We start from the raw sequence: 15,178 nt of genomic DNA, 5'->3' as shown, positions 1-15,178 counted from the left end.
ATAAAGATCTTGTTTTGGAGTGGGGGAGTCTCTATTAAGATGAAGACCATGAAGTGTTTCCATTCTTGTGCAGGGTATTGAAGATGGGAAGGCAAAGGCTGGGAGCTCAGGGAGATCATCCAATAAATCATTCCTCCCTGGCAGAGCAAGAGTTAGCTCTGAGCTGCCTCTGCTCTGGAGAAATGGTAAGAACACACCAAAACAGCAATTTGCTCCTTAAAAAACACTTAGCAACACCCAACAAGCATGGAGACAACCTCACACTACTCAGAGATATCATCCCATTCCAGTTCTCCTTTTTTCTATCATTAAAAAGAAAAATATTGTTAAGAGCAGAATTATTTTGCATTGATTTTTTTTGTGGTTTTCCCCATGTCTAGGACACCCATCAGAAGTGAATTTAGGCAGTGAATAGCATGGGGTCTCCCTCACACCCAGCTTTGCTAGACAAAAAAAAAGAGATGAAGCTCCCAGGGATTTTAAGCAATTCTGAGTCCCTCAGGGCTCAGCTTTTTCTCTCACTGCACACAAAGTTCTCCCAACACTCCGTGCTGCCCCAGGTAAACCTGTGGGAGAGACTCACTGGGATGGAGAAGTTTGGAAAAGACCCTTCAGACCAATCATAAAGCCCAACACAAGTCCACCCCTAAACCGTGTCCCCAAGAGCCACATGCTCTCCTGGCACCAGATGGGGATGAGAACTTAAAATAAGCAGAATAAAATGTTGTTTGAGGGTTTTTTTCCCCCTCAGAGAAGTTTTTTCAGTCAATGGCTTTATTCTTCCACGACCAAATATCTTACACTGCTGAAAAGTTATATCAAGCCAGAAATTATTTACATTCTCTCTGAGCCAACACAGAGTGAGCAATAAGGGCTTTGCAGCACCTGGATTTTATAAAATAATTTTTTTTTAGAATCAGTTCTGCCCCAACCCTGGAAGTGTCCAAGGGCAGGTTGGACAGGTCTTGGAGCAACCTGGGATAGTGGGAGGTGTCCCTGTCTATGGCAGGGGTGGCACAAGAGGAACTTTAAGGACTCTTCCAACCCAAACCACTCTGGGATTGTCTAAGATGTGCCTTGGGGGAAAACAAGCAGAAAGAGGAGTGAAGCTGAGAAAAGACAAGGCCTGGAGAGAGAAATAGTTGTAGCCAGAGTCTGAATTAAATCTATGAAAGGGTTCACACTTGGCTGCAAACAAAAGTGCTGTCTCCTACATGATTCTTTCAGCAATCAGGAAATGGGAACTTGCCCATTCTTTGTAAATATCAAACTGTTTATATTGAATCAAAAGTATCTGATTCCACTATGGTGTTTTTCTTCTAAGACAAACCACAGACTTTCAAAAACTTTGGCTAACCTCATTCTTCTCAGTGATTTGCTTTAAGTTACATAGAATGAATATCTCAGTTTGTGCTTCCCAGAAAATATCACCTGAAAAACAAAATATTTATGAGAAGCACTGTAAGGGAAGGGTCTGATTTTAACATGGAGAGGAGGCCAAGAAGAGCAGAAGAAACATAACCTTGTACACCCACCTTGGAAAGCCCAAAAACATTGCAATAAAACATGAATGGATTTTATAAAACCAGAGGCTGAGACATCCTCTCTTGTTCCTGTGCCCTTAAGGAAATAACTTTACTTCCTTTTGGTTTTGTAGATAATATTCTGTAGGCATTCAGTCAGCCATCAACTGAAGTTCTTCCAGAAGAAAACTTGGAAATATCTCATTTTTGGTAATTATTAAGCCCAGTATTATTGGATATATGAGTCAAAGGAAGATTATCCATAATACCAATAAATCAATATTATGTATATATATATAATGCATATATTCATATATAAATTATATAAATACATATAATATATATTATGCATGTGTTGATATATAATTATTATAATCATATAAGTATTATTTATATTTTATATATATACATATATAATGTCTATATACACATATATAAAAAATATATACATATATTTTATATATATGTATATGTATGTATGGATATAAAATACATATATTCATAAGGAGGAGAGGTTTTCCTTCCCAAAATGAAAGACTACTCATATATGATATTTCCATGCAGGATATCATACCTAGTCCTCAAATAACAATTCTGGTCAGCTCTGACACAATGAGGAATAAGCAGTTCTACAAAAACTGGGTAAAAAAAATCACTCCAGGAAAGTTTCAACTATTCAATAAGATTTTCTTAAACAATCTCCTCCTGATTTGCTGGTACCTCTTTGAATTATGCAGAGATGGGCACTGGGGGTCGTTTTCTGCCCCCTCCTCTGTTATCCTGTGAACAGTGGCCTCCCATGCCAAGAGCCTTCCTCACCCACTATATTCCACTGGAAGCAGTTACCTACATCTAAGCAAAGCATCATTTCAAAAATAAAAATAAAACAGCAAACAAGCCACTCGTGGATTTTCTTCCCTTTCCTTGCTCGTTGCCCTGTAGACTCCTTTCTGAAATCCATAATTATTTATTTGGGGAAGTCCTGTAAGCCATGCCATCACAAGTGCCAATGAATTTTCTGGGAATGATTTTAAATGTTTCCGGTTAAGCTCTGGACTTAACATCTCAAGAAGAAAAACTAATGTTTCTACCACATATTTTATTAAGCCCTTTAGGTCCTTTTACAAGAGAGGAAATACCAATTAACGTATAATTTAGCAGAACAAAATATTATCCCATTTCAACCAGTACCCACTTCCTTGAAGTTTATTCAAGCATTAATAACCATTTAATGCAATTTAACTACACTGAGGTATCCGTTACATTAATATCATATATCCATCAGGAAATTAGAGTTTTGTCTCTATGAATTTTGTATTACAAGAAAGTCTTTATAATTTTATTCTGCACTTTATGGTGGCTAATTTAAGTTTTAAAATGGTTCAGATAACTTCCCAGCCTCTCTCTTCTGCACTGTAATATGACTAACAAATTGTTACTGATGTTAAAAGATCATGAACACATCATTTATTAAACATGGCTGGAGAGAGAAGTTTGAAAGAAGAGTGCATTTCCCAGATAATCCCTGTGTTTCCAGGAGCTGACATCCAACCATGGCAACAAACTCCATGGGCTGGGATGCCCTGGGTTCCACAGAAGTGAAAAAAAAAACCTCAAAAAATATTATTGAACTGAGTCCCTCAGCCTAAAGAAACTCCCTGCCAACTCTACAGTAATCTTTAACGTGGGCATTGGGCTGGAAATCTCACGAAAAAGAGATTTTCCCCATCCTACCTGGTCTGGGGGTCATGGATCAGTGATGCCCATGAGAAAAGGGAGTTGAGTTCAATGAGAACCCAAAGCAAACCAGCAAATATTCCTAAAATCTTCAAATGTGAGACAAGCACATGTCGGTACAGCTCCTCTGAAGAGTCTTTAGAGAGACAGAATAATTTTGATTGTTGCAGCATCTCTTTGTTCGTCTATTTAAATTCAAAGGTGCTTTTACTTTTTTATTTTGTCAAAAGAGCAGAATAGACTAGCACTGAATATACCTAGCACTGAAGAAAACAACCAGAAATAAAGTCTGAGGCAATGTAAACTGACAACTGATTTAAAAGATGGATTTTGCTGTTAAAGGTTTTAATGGTATTCAGTGTTTAATTCTGCACCATGGATTTAATCTGAGTGTTTACCCACATTCTTTAAACCTTTCGCTCCCAGTTAAAGAGGAATGAGAACACAGATTTCTCTTTCAGATTGGAGAACTTAAGGCTTGTTTTTGATGACTCCTTTTCGTAATAATATCTCCTAAACAGCAACTCTTTATCTATCTTTACATACATTTGTGCCTAGCAAGATGAGCAATAACTCCTAATTCTGACATATTATTGCATCTTGATTCTAGAATATCCTCTCTCTTACAAACTGCCCTGCTCTAAAGCATAACTTTTCAGACATGCATTTTTTGCTCATCCTATGAGCGTTTTTGAGGGAAAATTAGTTGAAAGGAGGTGGTTTAGGTGCATCCCAAGGAATTTGCCAGCTCTGCCTACATCTCTCTCCCCTATTCCTACATTTCTCCATAGATCCTGCAAATCACTTCTTTGGTAATTTCAGTCACCAACTCCTTAAGGCACTGGAATAAAAAAAATGATGCTTTTCAAGCACTGAGGATTAGTTTAGAAAGAAAAGGGTTGTGTTCTGCCCCAGTTGTATCCAAAAAGTTCTTTATGTGTTGGTTTGAGTGTCAGTGCACCTGGATTAGCTGGAAAATCAGTACCATTTCAAGCATTAGGAAAAGAGACAAGATCTGTAGAAATTATCCCATAAAAAGGGACAATTTTCCCATAAAAAGGGTTTACTGAGAGCCTGGGATGGAGAGAAGTGACCAGCCCAGTGAGAAGAACCCAAAAAATGGGTTGGACCCTCTCCCCAGTTTTTTCCACATAAAAACAAATTCTCAGAGCACAGATTATAACCTTGGCTGCTGGAGGGAAGAAGGCTTTGCTATTGATGTCTCAGGTTTTGGCTTTTCTATTTTTCAGACTCTGAGCTGCTTTAGTGTGCAGCTCTGAGCTTCACATTCAGTGTTGCTGAGCTCTCTGCACAGAGCAGGGAGACAAAACAATTCCTTCTCCAGCTGGGCACCAAGGACAAATGATCCCAATCCCAGCCCAGGAGCACAAACACCGTGGGCTGGAGAGAGAAAAACAAGCAGGATGGGACTCGATCACCTAAAGCTGGAACTGGACAATGAACTGCAAAGTGCCAATGGAGCAGAGCTGATCCCAGTGAGAGCCCCCGGGAGCGCTCGTGCATTTTGGGACCATTTGGGTTCATCTTGGGTGCAGCCCTGGCTGGGCTCTGGTGCTGCCCAGGGTGGATCCATGGAGGAGATCCTTTTCATGAATCCCTGCTTTATTGTGTGACTCGGCCCAGCCTCTGCTCTAGGGCAGCCTCAAGGCATCACTATAAACCCTTTGAATGAATAAATGCTGCAAAATATGCAGTTCTTTATGTCTCAACCAACAAGATAATCATAAATAAGCTTGTAAATCTCTCAAATGTCACAAAATATTTTAATGCTGCTACTCCTGTGATTTCCATACCCTGGAAAAAACCCTACCCTGAGCAAGCACTGCTTCTCCTCAGCCCTTTTTCAGCACTGTGCATTTTATTTATATCAGAAAATTACAGATTCTGTAAATCTCTGAAGATCAATTTTCCTGGAGTGCATTACTGAGTCACCTGGACACCTAAATGAGATGGCAGAGAGTGTGGGAGAGCCCATATTAAATTGTTTTTACTGACAGCATCACCACAGAATAAAAGATATCTGTCACATTGTTGATATGAATCTCCTCCTTATTGTGCCTTTTGGCATCTGTGGATTGTTAAAGAAGCCTGAAACTGCCTTTTCTGCAAATTCTTTCAACTCTTTAGTTCTTTTTATTTGTCCAGCAGGCTTTGGGCTTGTTAAGCTTTGCCTGTTGAGGGGAAAGAAAAATAGGCCCAATGTATTTTATAATTCCAGAAATGCTCTCTGGCCAGAGGGAAGAGGCCAAACTCTTTGGTGGGAGAGTCAGCAACAGCAGACAGAGCCCAAGTTTAAGACTTAGAGAAACAACATCATTTAGATATCATAATTATCTTGGTTTTACTTGTTTGGTGCACATTAAATTTCTTTCTGCAGTAGCACTGACAGACAGGTAGAAAACTTCAGCATTTGTGTGAAAAGAGTCCAATAATGCCATTTAATAGAGGAAAGCAGCACAGGACATGCTCAGAGACCTTGAAGTTGAAATTTCTTTTATCTGTACTACAAAGTGTTAAACAAACAAAAAAATGCACCACTGCAATATGTAGAGAGGAAAAACTTGCCAAACTCAAAAAATAAAGCAAGAACTACCAGTAGCTGTCATGTTGCAATGATTTGTGCTGGTATAAATTAATATCTTTTCTGTATTTAAATACACCCCAGGATTAAATTGTTGTTACACCAGAAGTTGCCACTCAGGTCCTGGTTAATGAAATTATCAATACAATTAGCTTGAATAATCTCTACTTTAGCCACCTCTAAAACAGAAAATATATTTGTTAAGGCTCAGCCTGGAGGAAAACACAGACACCAGAAACAGCATTGATGTGAAAGGAAATAATAAGTGACTGCCAGCATGGTTTACTCTGCCTAAAATCCTCCTTTTAATGAACTGCAACAGAATTTCTCAGTCTTGCAAAGCACACTATATAGGGTTTGTGGTTTTCCTTGTATTTTTCCATTGATTCACAATGGGGAAAAATTATAAATAGCCTGAATTCCTCATAGAAAACTTAATAATGTTTCAATACATCAGTAATCCCACACCATACAGCAACATTAAATCACTGTAGAAATAAGAAACTCTTTTAAATGTAATAATTAATTAATGATTCAGGCTGCAGCTCTCATTTGTTGTACCTACTGCCATTTAATTCAATTCTAAAAGTAAAATATAATTCAGAAAACCTTTGAGGGAAAAAACAGATATTTTCAGTATCTTAAGGAAATGGCAGAATACATAATTAAAGTAAGACAGATCTACAGGAATGTAAAGAAAAAGTCTTGCCTAATAAAAAATCACTCCTCAAAATAGTCAGTTTGGGACATACAATATATTGCAGTAAGGTACAGTGTCATTAGTTCAATTAAACCTGCTTAAAAATAAAATTAAGCTGTGCTTTTATTTTCTAAATATTCTACTGAGAAAAATACAGTTCAGAGACACATCAGTGTTTCATGACAAAAAGATGCATCTCGAGCACAGTTTAACGTGTCACCAACTTTACAGATTTCTACTTTAATAAAATCCACTTGTGAACCTCTTGTGTGAACCCGGGTTGGACTGAAAATGGGACACCGCTTTTAACAATTTGCTACAAGCAAAATGCAGACTGAATTTCTCCATAGAAGCACCCATATAATCTTCAGTGCCTCTAACAGGTTTTACAGCATTCAATTGAGGGGATAGAGAAGAAGTGAAAATTTCCATCTATTACAGCAAATGAAAAGCCAGAGAGGATAAAATGCAGCTTTCCTTAAATGTTAGTTTATCCTGGATATTTTTATGGTATTAAAATCAAAATATAGAATCTTTACTTAATGTACACAGGAAAACACATTTTTTGGGGACCACTTCTATTTCTACTGTTGCAGGACTTTATGTGTCTAATGAATAAAAACCTATGAAAACCTAAATTTTTGTCATCAATTTCAGTAATCCACCATTTGAACGTTTGTTTTAAAGATCTCATTGGATCTTACAAAAAAAATGGAAACTAAACATATTCTGCAAATGGAACAAAAAGATCACAAGTGAGACAGAGCTGTTGACCTGTCTGAAGGTTGGGACTGCTGTTGTGTGATGTTCTTCTCCCTGACAATATTTCAATGACCTCAGAATGATCCATTTCAACCCCTGCATAAGCCAGGCCCACAGTAATGATTTTCTATTATACATTAATAAAACCCTAAACAAACTAACATGAAAAACAACAAAACCTCTCAATTTTTGTGGGTCACAGCAGTGAGCTTTGGTTAGGAATAGGAAATAACCCAAAGCAGAGATGGAGAATTCCTGTTTTCAGCCTGATCCAGGCAACTCAATCCCAATGCCCTGGACTATTCCAAAGAACCAGATGAAACAAAGAACCCCAAAGCATCTTCCTTAACTTATTTACACTTCTAGGCATGCAATATTCAACAGATATTAACTGAAATTGAGCCTCGATTGGTCAGAGAATGAGTTTCTAAAATGCTTTATTCAAGGAGCCCGAGAGTCTGAATTTCTTTCTTCTACCATCATTATTGGAAATAAATTTGTACTGATGGATCAGCAAAGCACTGATAAGAAATCAAAGATTCAGTAAGTTATTTTTTTGCACTTTGGAGCACTGTGGGAGTACAAAATGACGTGTTCTGATACGCAGGCCTGCTGTAGCTATTGCAAAAGTTACAAGTTCTGAGTTCCCAAACTTTTCTACAATTGCTTTTATAATCCCTTTCTTTTAATATTCCCTTTTTAGGCTATAACTTTAAAATTCTCTCTAAACCAATTGAGAAGCAGAAAAATAAAAAGGCAAGAAATCCAGGGATTTTGGAGTAAAAGCTATAACTGTGTAAGTTTTTTTTTTTTTTTCAGTAGTTCTTCTGCTAAAAAGCAGAAGGGAGAGAAAACCGAAATTTGAAAGTGTTGAAGGGAAATAAGCCCTTTGTTGAATATATTTAAGAAAAAGCATTGATATGGAACTTCTCAGTGTGCTCTCTAAATTCTTTAATACCACATGGCATGATTCACAGCTTCTGTTTTCTTACCAGAGCTTTTCCAAAACTTTCCTTTCGAGACATGGCCTGAAGTTTTCTGAGGCATGTGAATGGGATTTCGCTTGGCCTGATAGCTCTGCTACACATTTTCCCCTCCCAAAAGCTATTAAGCATTCTCAGGTGCCAAGCAGTTCATATAATTGAGAATTTGGGTATTTCATTCTGGGTTTATGCAGGGGAAGAATTAATCCTTTAGTCACTCACACTTCACATGCATTTGTTCAGAAAGTCGGGGGTGTTTGTGTTTTCTTTCCAAAGAAAAAGTGTTTCTTGGAGATCTGAGTTTGTTTCCTGGGTGCTTTATTCAAAAGATTTGCCATGTTCTCCCTCACTTCCTGCAAGTTCACTTAACAGATTTTTGGCTCCTTTGCAAATATTTTTTTATATAATAGTGATGCACATAATCATGTGTTGGCCAGTAGCTGAAGGAATTTGACAATATCCACGCATGACAAGTTTTTTTCAGTCCCCTCATCGAGTTTTTGTTCTTTGTGCCATCTCCACAGCACTGCCTCTCATCTTTCATTTCATCCATCTGGCTTCTGGTCTCCATCTCAGCATGAGGGTGGAGTTCATCTCTGTGGAGGTTCTTACTGACACATAAAACCCTGCACCCAGAGATGCTGCACTGGCACAGGGTGCCCAGAGAAGCTCTGGCGGCCCCTGCATCCCTGGAAATGCCCAAGGCCAGGTTGGACAGGGCTTGGAGCAGCCTGGGACAGTGGAAGCTGTCCCTGCCCATGGCAGGGGTGAGATCTGATGAGTTTAAGGTCCCTCCTAACCCAGCACAAATTATTCTATGCCTATGTGAAGCTACAAAGGCTCCTAAGCACACACCTTCATTTCAGAGCTTGATTTTATCCACAGCCCACACTGGGCTATAAGAAGAGTTTTGAAGCTGCCTCCCAGACTGGATAATAGCCAAATAAAAATTCTATGGAGAACAGGCAAAGGTTTCCTAGAACAACCAAATCAGGCAAAATTTGGAGTTTACTGAGCAGTGTTACCTGAGTTAACTGAGTTTAAACCCTCTCTCCCTATCTGGGGATACTCACTCCCATCCATTTCTCCACACAGAGGGAATACAATGCAAAAACTGAAACAGCTTCTCTTTCTTTTCCCAGAACACACAGAGTGCAATAACTAACAATTACTACCCAGATCATCCATATTTTTCTAAAAGGACTCTGTGTGCGCACACTGTGTTGGATATGGTCTATAAAACTCCCAATTCCTGAACATGCAGCTTGGACCCTTCCTGGGATCACAAGCCCCACACCACTTGTTCTCTGCAGGTGAAATTTCTTAAATTTCCAGATGTCCAAGGGACCATTTGGATCTACTGTTTTCCCCAGGTACTCAAATATCCAGAAATCCTGAACAAATGTATTTAAATCACTGGATTTCACGCTTAAAAAATTCTAAGTGAGGAGGAAAAAAAGAAAAATACAGATTTATCTGGGGAATGTTAAACATATGCTAAACCTGTACTTCTTTACTTCTGCAAAAAGAGAGAGAGTAGTTAATGTTTTTATGAGACAGTGATAGTCAACCCTGTAAGAATCATGAAAATCTCTTGTAAACACAGCACTCATCACAGAGAAATTCAGGTGGAGGGAAGAAAAATGAGACAGAAAGCAGCAAAATAAGAGTGAAAAATAAACAATATGAAGTACCAACATATTGAAATATGTCATGCTTCTGAGTTGGAGGAGAGATACTGGAGAAATTCCTTGAATAAGGCTTTTAAAATAAGTCTTCACATTTCATTTATGATTTTGCCTTAAAGAGGAACGTGAAGTTTGCTGGTGATATAAAAATCAGCGGATATCATCCATACCCAGAAAGGTGGAAAGATGTCCTATAAATGTGTCATGTGTCCTTGATCAGATTAATATAAATGGAATTAAATGTAGCTACACAAAGTACAAGTTCAAGGTGGCACATTAATCCTAGAAAAACGGTAGTGGGTGAGGAATGTTACTGCTCAGGATAGAAAGGTAAGCTAAGAAAGGTAAACTAAGAAGACATTTTCGTCTTGGCATGGATATAAACAGGTATAAACTGACTGCCACTGAGTTTAGGCCGGACACCTGAAACAAGCACAAGAGGAGCATCATTCCTGAATAGCTGCTCAGTGCTCCTCACCACAGGCAAAGCAGTGGAAGGAAAACACTCAACCATTTTCTACACAGAGGCTGAGGAATTTCTGCACAGGATTTTAGGATGCGAGCTGGTTTTTTGCAGTAGGCAAAAATAAAGCCTAAGCTAAGCCTGCGTCATTAGCCTACCTCAAAAATCTGTTCAAATCCTAGGGAAACGCTGAAATTAATTATAATACAGCAACTGGAAGTTGTTATACTTCCCTTAAGAGCAAACAGAAGTTAGGAAGGTCAGGAAACCTAATGGAAGACATAGAAGGAGACTTTTCTGTGCCTGGAGATGCTGGGGAAGAATTTGGCGAACAACTTGAACACTGCTGACTGGACATCTTTGCATGATAAGGACCAGATGGAAAACCCAGAAGAGACTCCATGAATTCACTTGCAAATTATCACTTAGCATTAATTATGCCCAGAAATCTGCCCCGCATTGACGTTCGCATTACCAAATACTCCAGCCTGGTGATATCTACGTAAAAGTTTATAATCAAAGCCATGCGAGCAATTTAAATATTGCAAGGCTATAAACAAATTAAAGATATTATTTTATTGAAGTATTTGGGTTTGCAGCAAAACGTTTCGCCATGGTGCCATGTGTGGCTTTTCTGCCTAGCTGCAAAACTCCAAACAGGCTGGAATAACACAGCTTTGTGATTAACCAAACAACCAATAACCCACAAGACACGGCGACTGGCCATCATCCTTATGTAAATAAGGAAAGCTTATTTTTGCTCACTAATAGCCGGCACACAACAATGAAATGCTTTTAATAAGTTTTTAAGAGGGTAAGATCAAGGAATCAATTTGGCGAGTGCCCTTTTCGATGGCCGCACACCACGGCCGTAGCGTGACACGTTTGCATTGTTATTTGGCCGTAAACAAAATGAAAAGATCTGTCACTGAAATTTAAACAGAGAGACTGGTTACATAAACTCCAACATTCTCAGCCCCAGCACAGTACAATCAACAGTCTGAGGAGATCGTACAGCTAAACAAAGTTTGGGGATGTTTTTGGATAGGGGAGAAAGATTAATAACCAGAAAATAACTCTTGGCTGCTGCTACGAACTCTTAGGAATATAATTTTGAATTTGTGTAAATCCAAAGATTGATGCTCAAGCTTGTGAAATAGCCATTTTTCCGCAGCGTTGAAATACACACCCACATGGAAACAAATCTTCTCGCTGGCCAATTTTAACAGAATATACTGCTTTTACCAAAAAAAGCAACTTAAATAAATCTGACCTATCTGTTCTCGTAGATAATTGTAACTGCGGTCAGCAAACAACAAATCTTCTATAAATGGTCATCTTTCCAAATGATTCTGGCTTCAGAACAGGCTTGATTAATTGCACAAACACTGCGTGCCTCTGAATGCAATTTGTGTGCGTGGACCAGCAGAATGTCTCAGAATGCCTGACACATTCCCAGCAGTCACGTGGGAGAGGATTTCTCTGATTGTTGCAGGTAAACAACATTTTACTTCATCACAAGACCTTGCAGATCACTCCAGTCCCAAACAGAGCTGTCGCCTTGCCCTAAATGGAAATATTAGGACAACTGGAACGAGAAGGAAGCTTGGAGAGGTCTCCTAGGAGAAACTTCCCTTCTCTAACAGCATCTCCTGCTGCTGGCGGGCAGTGGGAGGTGAGTGTTCCCAGGGCCCCAGCTGGATTTCAGCAGCTGACTTAAATCCTGTGCCTGGCGTTGAGGGAGGGCTGGCCCTGGGTCATCAGGCTTTTTTCAGCAGCAGCTGACACCAGGTTTGCTCAGGCTCAGGTCTGAGGCTGGTTTCTAGGTCAGCTGGACACAGACTCACACTGCACTGAAATCCATGGTGCCATCGTTGGATAAAAGAAACACATGATGCTCATCAGCAGAAAGCCTCTTGTAGTCAGCTTAGCTCTAGAAAGATGATGAATCACAGCCTAATTTCTGCAGTATCCATCTTCACTGAAATGCTGGAGGACACCACAAATTCAGGTGAAATTTTACATGTGGCATATTGTTTATAAATGTTATTTGTTGTGTGTGATTAAACCAATCTCCTTAACTCCATCAAAATCATGTCACACACCAGTGACAGCTGCAACTCAGAAATCAGGATTTCTGACTCAAGGCTTAAGTGGATCTTCCCACTGAGGAGTCAGAGAGCAGCAGGAAGAGTAACCGGAGAGGTGGCTCTAACTACACTCCTCCCTCACCTTCAGGAGGAGTAACCATCCTGTTATAAATACATGGGGAATAGAAATATAAATTCTAAATACCAGGGGAAAAGATCTGGGAGACGGAGCTGGTAAGTCAGGAGCTGTGCACAGATAAACTGGCTACACGGCTTTCCACAAAGCACCCAACACCTTCTCTCCATAAATCCCATCCTCTGGAAGAGGGATGTGATGTACAACACAGAGCATGGGCTTCAGCCTGGGAAAAATCAGAATGTTTGTGCTCAGGGGTGTAAGAGATGAGATTTGAACTGCACATATGAGAACTGTACACCCTTGCTGCCTCTCGTGCTCCTAAACTCTCACAGGGACACACCCATGGCTGCCACTCTCCCCAGTTCCACCTGGTTTACTCATGCAAAGAGAAAATATGGGATCCACATTCCCTTCTGTTTTGGCAAAGGGTTTAGCAGTGCCAGTTTTGTTTGAAAAAAAAAAAAAAAATCCATTGCAAATTTAGAGCCAGGTCCCATTTCATGCCAGTTCTAAACGCCCCAAACCAACGTTTTTGATAAATTGTGCAGCTCAGGGCACACCTCTCGTTTCTCCTCTTTTCTCTACAATGCATAAGTTAAAGTTGACAAAAACTTGCTGGTTTGCAGAATTTAGAGCATTACACACACATACACTGCCCAGATTGACAACATGAGCTGGGATGGTGCCAGAAGAGCAGCGATGATTTATTAGGTCTGTAGTACTTAATCCAAGAAATAAAAAGGACTTATGTGACAGATGAGCATAAATGAACTATTGGGTCAGACATCCATTTCTTAAAAAGCAAAATAAAAAAGGTCTGCAGCAAGATACTGTGTAGGGTTTAGTATACATTATTGTATTAGAGCTTTGCTGGTATACTTTGAAATTTCTGGGTTTTAACCAGCTCCAAATGATTATTTTTTTAAAAAAAACAGACTAGCTGAAATAAATATTTACCAAATCTCATCACGTCATACTGCCCTTCCCTGGTAATATCATCATGGCTCAGAAAACATTTACAAAGAACTAGGAACGGGGCTGAAACCCTGACCCGAAGCCAATGACCAAATTCACATTGTCAGCAGAGATGTGGAGCTCCATGCTAAAGCCTCTCCTCCTCTGCAATGTAAGCAGTGAGGGCAGAAGGACCTTTTACATCATCCTAGGCAAGATCAGAATCTGCACACAGGGCCAAAGAGCCTTTAGAGCTGAGTGTGGTCTGAGTCAACACCAGGGATAAACCACTGCTTGAGTGCCAACATGTTCTACCAGAGTTTCCTTCTCAAAAACATGGTAGCAGACCCACCATGTGATTATTCTGGGAGATATTAATGGGAAAGTGATTTTATTCTTTCTATGAGTCTCTCTGGCAAAGCCTTAAGCTGCTGTGCTTTGAGCTCCACTCACCTGAAAAAAAAACAACTTTTTTCTCTCCCATCTGTAGTATTGATAAATCATTTCCAGCACATAAGTTTCTCTCCTAGCATAAAAACTTGATCAGAAAGCAATAAAAAGTACAATAAATAGGCAGCTCCACTCTAACCTGTGTGGTTTGACACAGCTGAACAAGCTGTGAAAAGGAATATTGTTCCTTTAATAGAACGTCTGAAATGGTGCTCAAAACAGATTGGGCTGACAATTTTTGCAACCTTGGTGTCTCCTCCAAGATTTACAATGGCACAGCTCCCCTTTTTAGCAAATTAAACCTTGTGTCAAGGCTTAAAATTAAATCCAAACTTCTTTTCTTCTCTGTACAGAAGGAACAAATTGGCACCACATGCCAGTAGTCAAGGAGTGCTGATGGGAAACAGAGTGAAGGGAGCGCCCTCCAACCTGGAAGGCGTCACTAGTCAAAATCAACTGGGATAAACAGTCAATTCCACTTAAAGTTTGACATCTAAAGGCTCATAAGATAGAAACATTCAAATATAAGAATTCTTCTGTACCACACAAACCTGTCTGGGTGCCAGCACTTAAACTTTTCTGTGCTGTGCAAGCACTTTGTGGGAATCTGCCTTTGGTAGGGTTTGATGTTGTAAGATCCTGCCTTGCCAAAGCCTTTTTAGTTTGTTCCAGAGGGAAATAAGGAAATGCAACAGAGATTCAGAGAGTATGAACATCACTGACCTGACACCACATCGCCTACTGTTACCAATAGAATTTTTTGCCATTATGCAGGATTCTGGTTTATAACATTTAAAATCTTATTTGAACACATATGTCAGATAAAACAAAAGGGTATTTCTGAGGACAGGCATATGAACTCTTTATATGGACAGAAAGGTAATATAGCTTTTACAAAACTACCCAAAGGCCACATTATTGTCCAGTTAAGGAAGGCACATCATGTCATTATGTGATGATTCCTGAAGCAGCTCCCATGTCTAATCCATCCACAAATCCCACTGTTTGCACACAAAAGTAACCCTACACTTCCCAGGTTAAGAACCAAACCCAGGCCAGGACTCCCAAATTTTCAGTTGTGCTGTGC

At 39.5% G+C, this 15,178-nt stretch overlaps 2 long non-coding RNA genes across 5 annotated transcripts in view; both read right to left on the bottom strand.

Moving 5' to 3' along the window:
* The window catches only part of LOC137476784 (uncharacterized), a 66,534-nt gene that overhangs the window by 34,790 nt on the left and 16,566 nt on the right, over positions 1 to 15,178 (bottom strand). The gene's annotated exons all lie outside the window — the stretch shown is intronic.
* LOC137476787 (uncharacterized) lies at positions 1,357 to 14,752 on the bottom strand. Of its 2 annotated transcripts, none has more exons than XR_011000584.1 (3): positions 14,643 to 14,752; positions 2,098 to 2,152; positions 1,357 to 1,431 (listed from the first exon to the last, which is right to left on the bottom strand). It is a non-coding gene; the product is annotated as an uncharacterized lncRNA (long non-coding RNA). The 2 variants fall into 2 exon arrangements; XR_011000585.1 differs by lacking the exon at positions 14,643 to 14,752 and adding an exon at positions 2,244 to 2,351.

This window comes from Anomalospiza imberbis, chromosome 7, assembly GCF_031753505.1.
Source record: "Anomalospiza imberbis isolate Cuckoo-Finch-1a 21T00152 chromosome 7, ASM3175350v1, whole genome shotgun sequence".
Lineage (NCBI taxonomy): Eukaryota > Metazoa > Chordata > Aves > Passeriformes > Viduidae > Anomalospiza > Anomalospiza imberbis.
This window is presented reverse-complemented; position numbering and strand designations above follow the sequence as displayed.